Source organism: Dermacentor silvarum, chromosome 10, assembly GCF_013339745.2.
Source record: "Dermacentor silvarum isolate Dsil-2018 chromosome 10, BIME_Dsil_1.4, whole genome shotgun sequence".
In the NCBI taxonomy this organism is placed as follows: Eukaryota; Metazoa; Arthropoda; class Arachnida; order Ixodida; family Ixodidae; genus Dermacentor; species Dermacentor silvarum.
The window spans coordinates 57,270,290-57,276,511 of NC_051163.1; positions in this window are offsets into that span (position 1 = coordinate 57,270,290).

Consider the following 6,222-nt stretch of genomic DNA (forward strand, 5'->3'; position numbering starts at 1 on the left):
AAGCACCGATAAATCGTACTTCCTGTAATTCCCTAAGAGCCACTCATCCTCCTCTTCACGCACCCGTCAACACATAGTGCGCGTCAACGGTACGACACTTAAATCACAACCCAGCAATAAGATTCTCGGAGTTGTATTCGATACTAAACCCACGTTCAACGCTCATTTAACCTATCTTCGCACCAAATCTGATCTTCTCTCGTCCCGTCTCCTCCTGTTCTTCCGCATGCACTATTCGCTGTCTCCTTCTGTTCTCCCTCGCATACATAATCCAGGTGCTTCTTCCCCCTCTTTCATACGCATCCCCTCTGTGGTGGCCGACCTTTCCCACGTCACAGTTCAAACCTAAAATTAATTCCATACAACGCACTATCTTACTCGCTATGACTGGGGCATTTCGAGCAAAGAGAACATCGTCCCTGCTGGTTCTTGCTCATACTCTCCCCCTTCCTATTGAATTGTATCGCTTAAATGCCCAGTTTTCTCTATTCGCCCTTAAAGTCCTCGCTTTCTATGGCCCTACCAGGTACCATCCCTTTGACACTCAATACCCATTCAATCCTTGCAATATTCATTCTAGCCTTAAATTCCGCTTCCCTTTTCACCTTCTCCAACTTCATCAGGTCGGCGTGGTCACGACCTTACCTCTTCATCATTTGTATAAAGATGACTCTTACACTTCTCACTCTGCTGCTTCCGCTTTTGTGCTTTTTCACCCTCATGGCCATATCACTAAAGTCGGAAGGTACAGGATCATTGGGGCCACCAGCGCCTACGCTACCGAAACTATCGCAATACTAGAGACACTCACATACATACGAACATTGTCTCATGTCACCCCCTACACATTTCTTCTGACTGCCTCTCGCTGCTCAACGCATTAGCGAATTTGGTCAATAACAACAACTACGTCCACGAAATCAAACAGCTGCTCCTGTCTATCACGTCCTTGCGTCGCGTCGAAATATTCCATGTGCCCGCGCATAAGGGTGTTGACGTCGGTGAACTTGCCGACAGCATTGCCAACTCCGATTCCTCACGCGAAATAACGGGCTTCATTTTAGCTACACCGACTTAAATTCAAACAAACATGCGCGCGTCTTCTTACGCGCAGTGGAGTATCGCTTGGTTCCACTGCATGCTACACTGCATGCAGTGGAACATGCTGTGTTCACTGCACGAGTTCCACTGCTTCCTACAAGTTCAGTGCACACTACTGGAGAGAGCGCGTTCCAGCCCTCCAGCGTTTTCATAGGATTTTTTCAACGTTTATATGGTCTTCCAGTTTTGAACCTATGAAACGCGACAACATTTTTCGACCAGTGAGTGCTGGAGGGCATTTATATGTGCGACAGTTAGTCTCGCGCTTTTTCTTTTTTCGGGATAGCTCTCATGCGGTATTACGAGCTTTCATGCAGGTTAACCTGGTTCATGTCCTGCCAGAATTGGTGGTGTCCTCAGATTTAATTTCTAGACCTTGTTTATGGGGGTTTATGCGTGAGGTTTACTTTTCTATTTCTTTTCTGACTGTTCGATTTTCTAAAGATTATTTGTTTACTGTGTCACGAAAAAATCTTTACAAAGATTTAATATCGATGCTGTTCCCTCCGCTGTTTTATCGATCCGTATACATCACATTACCTGGACATGATGTGCTTGCGAGAGTGCGCAAAATGCCAGTTCCACCTTCTACAAAAACTTTTTTTTATAAATTACACACTGAAACATTACCCGTTAAAACATGGCTGCATAAAAAGAATATTTTTGTTTCGTCTGTTAACTGTCGCCTATGTGACGTGCCTGAAACCATTGAACACTGTTTTATTGTTTGTAAAGATGCCATTTTATTTTGGGATGTTATCCATAGAAATTTGCAAAAATATTTTGATCTAAATTCTCACAGTATCCGATATCTTGTTGCACCGTATGAAGATGTTCCATTCGATATGTTTTTACTGATAGGCCTTCATAGCCTATGGAAATCTCGTATGGAAGACCGAAATGCAGAAAAAACAATTTCCTCGAGATCACATTTCGTTCAGATGATCATACACTTAAAGGACATTTACGACCAAGAAGAATGTCAACCGGCTTGGCATCCACTTTTGATTAGGTGTTTAACTTCCACTTACAAGTTTTTGCTGTGAAGGACGGTGTTGCTGTGTGTGACGTTATCTTCATATGGACTGCTTGTTGACGTTTGATTGGTTATGTCCACCAAGTACTCATATTATTGTAAATAGTTCCTGTAAATACAACATTTCATTCATTGTAATAAATACCATGTTAAGAACAATGTGGCTGTATGGCGGAGTGGCTACGGCGCTCGCTTTAGGATCATGCGTACGCTGGTTCGAATCCCGCCCGGGCTCGAATTTTTTTTCCTAATATCACGCGTTTCTTCTTTTCCTCTCTGTCTGCCAGCGCGTTCGCTTGAACCCCGGTGCCACGGCGGCAGCCGTGGTGCCGGGCACCGACGCGAAGCGGCGGTCGTTGGGGTGTTGCGGAGCGCAACGTAGCAACACCACAAATAAAAAATACTGCTCCAGTCAGGTAGACTGCTCCCTCCCTGATAGTGAGATTATATTTGGATCATCAAAACAGTGATGCGTTTATAATACCACCGATCCCAACAGCAGGCTAGTCACCACCAGCCCAGCGTTTTCTCCGTCAACGCCTCCTCCGTTCCAACGGCGGCGGCTAGAAACATGGTACGCGTGAGCGGCGCAGCTTGGCGCCAGCGGTCAAACGCTGTACCTACTAGCAATTGGAAATACGCCGCCCGGTTGGCGTTTTGTTATTTTAAAGACGATAGTCTTTCTTGGGGAACTTAAACGCTGAAAATTTGGTCTGTCTGTCTGTCTGTATGTTTGTCTGTCTGTCACCCGATTCAGCCACCCGGCCAAAGTTGGACCACTTGCTTACCGCCCACACTACTTAAACTGGTACGGCTGTTCATACTTGTGAACGTTATCGATCACGAAGTAAATATTACGCATATCTGAAGGTCAACATCACTAGGTAAGTATTAGGAGGTGTGTTCCTTTAATAGAAAATACATAGATACGTAACTCTAAAGACGCTAGTTTCTTAAGCTGCGCTGAAAATGCCATGCTATGCGCGCCTACGAACGACGTTCCCCGACTGCGCGCCGACGAGCGCCCTTTGCCATGGAGGAAGGAAACCCTCTGCACAAGCTCATGTTTCCCGATGTATTGCCAGATGGCGTCCATGTCTCACGCAGCACCTCCTCAATTTTATCAATGCCAGCCAGATGCGGCCGATTCAACATAAAGGAAGCGCTGTCTGAGGCAGGGCAAAACATAAATGGCCGCTTGATGAAATAATGCGGTAAAATGAAATCTGTTCAAACAAACCTTCATGCCAGGACGGAAATGGTACGAGAACAGCATCACGGGTGGCCGCGGATCAGACCAGCACTCATGTAGTACGGCCGGCAGAAGACTATCGTCTTTCGACGACATTTGCAGCGAAGCACGCAGATACGCGGCAAATTTTTTCGTTTTCCTTTATCTCGACATATAAATTGTGCCTGTGGTGAAACATGCACAGATTTGCAACATTTCTTAAATCTCTGCCCCATGAGCTTAGAGATTGCCGGTTTGCTTAAAGACCACTGCGACATTATATTGACGCCCGTACGTTATAATTCACTATTACTAGACAAACGGAAGAGGGCACTTTTGATACGTCTTTATCGCCTCATTTCCTCTATTACTTTTGCTGCATCTTCTTGATCCTGTGCATTTGGAGTACATGATTTCTTTTTCTTTCAAATCCGCATATACTCTTAGTTTTGTTTTGCACTTTTTATTCTTTTCGCTTCTTTTCTTTCTCTTTCTTTTCCTCATCTATGTTTTCAGCTTTCGCTCTATAGTTTCCTTGGTTATGCCACGGAAGCTGGATAAAAAACGTTGCCGCAGTTTCTCTCGAAAGGCGAAGCATCAATTGCGATAGCAAATTTGTAGATAGCTATACGGAGTAATGATAGTAGCTTTATCAGCTGTATAAACTTGGACATGCAGCAGCACCGACAACACGCAGAACTGTTGTCGACGCCGTAGGCGTTTTGCCCGCGTTCGCACAAAACGCGTGTGGCGTTGGTGACTGTTGCCTCTGGGGGCGGCTCGGAGGTTTCCGACGACATCAGAACGGGACACTCGTCGAGCAGCGTCGGAAGTCTTTACCACCTTCTTTGTATATATATATATATATATATATATATATATATATATATATATATATATATATATATATATAGGCACTTGGTGCCGCAGCTAAACGTCGCCTCCCTTCTCCCCCCCCCCCCCCCCGCTGCCTTTCGCGCGTCGGAAGAAGGCGCGTTTGCTGCACATGTATGGTGATTGTAAAGGAGGAAAGAGACGCCTACTTCTGAAGCCAGCCCTTAAGGGAGCACGGCGCAGAACTCGCGTTTGTTCTCCGCCGTGGGTCCACTCCCCGTGAAAGCGCGCGTCCCCCGCGTCCCCTGTCGTAATCTTCATCGTCGTCGTAGTCACGGTAAGCAAGCAGCTCTTGCTCGCGCTCGGCACGCGCTCGTGCCACTGCTCCCGCGTTCGTCGTCGTCTTTCACAGCTGCCTGCGTTGTCGCTGGTCATTTCAGCGTAGGATTTTCTTTCTCTTCTGCCGGCGTAATGGACAAGCCGCGGTTTGCGGGGTTATGAGCCATTGCCTAAGGTAGTATGAGCCCATAAGCTGTGCATCACTGCATGCTTCACTTTAGGTTTCACTTTAGTGGAGCTGCATTTCGCTCAATGGATCATTCCAGTACAGAGTTTTTGACATCGTCATTCATCCTATCAATCCGTGACTACGCCTGTGCACTTTTGCTCTCGGTGTTCTTTCCCCCAGATTCTGAATTGCTCGTCGCTTTTTATCCATCATTTTGACGTCGGCTTCATCCTCAGTTCTTCAAATCTGCCCGTACACTCCCACAACTGCTGAGTCCAACATTGATGCACCGCCGACATGGGTTGCCTGCCTGCCACCCTGCCGAACCTGCCTGGCCTCTGTTCATGGCGGATTGTCTCGATTACTTAGTTTTATTGCGATAGCAATTATATAGACACTCCAAAGCAGATTCTGCCGTCGGCGTCGCCGTCGTCGTCGCCGTTGCCGTGAGGTTCCATATGACGTCAATAGAGATGAAATCGTCGCCGCGCGCCGCCGAACGCTGTATGTGCGAGTGAAAGGGCGCGAGGGACGCGCTCTTTCAAGGGGAGTGAACCCACGGCGGAAAACAAACCCGCGTTTTGCGCCGTGCTTCCTTAAGGGCTGCAGAAGTAGGCGTCTCTTTCCTCCTTTACAATCACCATATATGTAGAGCAAACGCGCCTTCTTCTGACGCACGAAAGGCCGGGGGGGGGGGGGGAGGGGGAGGGAGGGGAGGTGACTTTTAGCAGTTGCACCAAGTGCCTATTTATATCAGAGGCTCCGGCAACATTCAGCAACGCCACACGCATTTTGTGCGAACGCGGGCAAAACGGCGACGGCGTCGACATTAGTTCTGCGTGTTGCCGGTGCTGCTGCATGTCCAAGTTTATACAGCTGATAAAGCTATTATCATTTACTCCGTATAGCTCTCTACAAATTGGCTATCGCAATTGATGTTTCGCCTTTCAGGTGAAACTCCGATCACTTTTCTTTTTGGATGCGAAGCAGCTTATTTTCGGGGCTATGTCACTCCCTCCCTTCCTCCGCCGTGTGGCGTCCACACCCCTACTGCGCATGCGCATCCTCCTCCCCCTCCTCTCCTATCCGACGGTCCTCTCCTCTCCGGATTGCGTAAGGAATGGCAACACCTGCGGCTCCGCGCGCGATAATGCGAAGCAGCTAAGGTTAGAGGCGCGACGGTAGGCGCCCCAGAGGCACCGGCAACAGTCACCAACGCCGCGCGCGTTCGGTGCGAACGCGGGCAAAACGCCGACGGTGTCGACAACAGTTCTGCGCGCTGCTGGTGCTGCATGTCCAAGTTTATACAGCTGATAAAACTACCCTGAGTCCACCCCATAGTTGCTTCGCATACTACTGAGGGTTCCCCTACGAGAAGATGGTGGAATTTTTTTTCTTGGTATTTTTTCTTCCCCTTCTTTATGGCCTCTTCCTTTTCCATTTGCTTCCTTTTTATTCAGCCACATTTTTATTCATTACTACTTCACATTTATTCATCAATGAATCACCTGT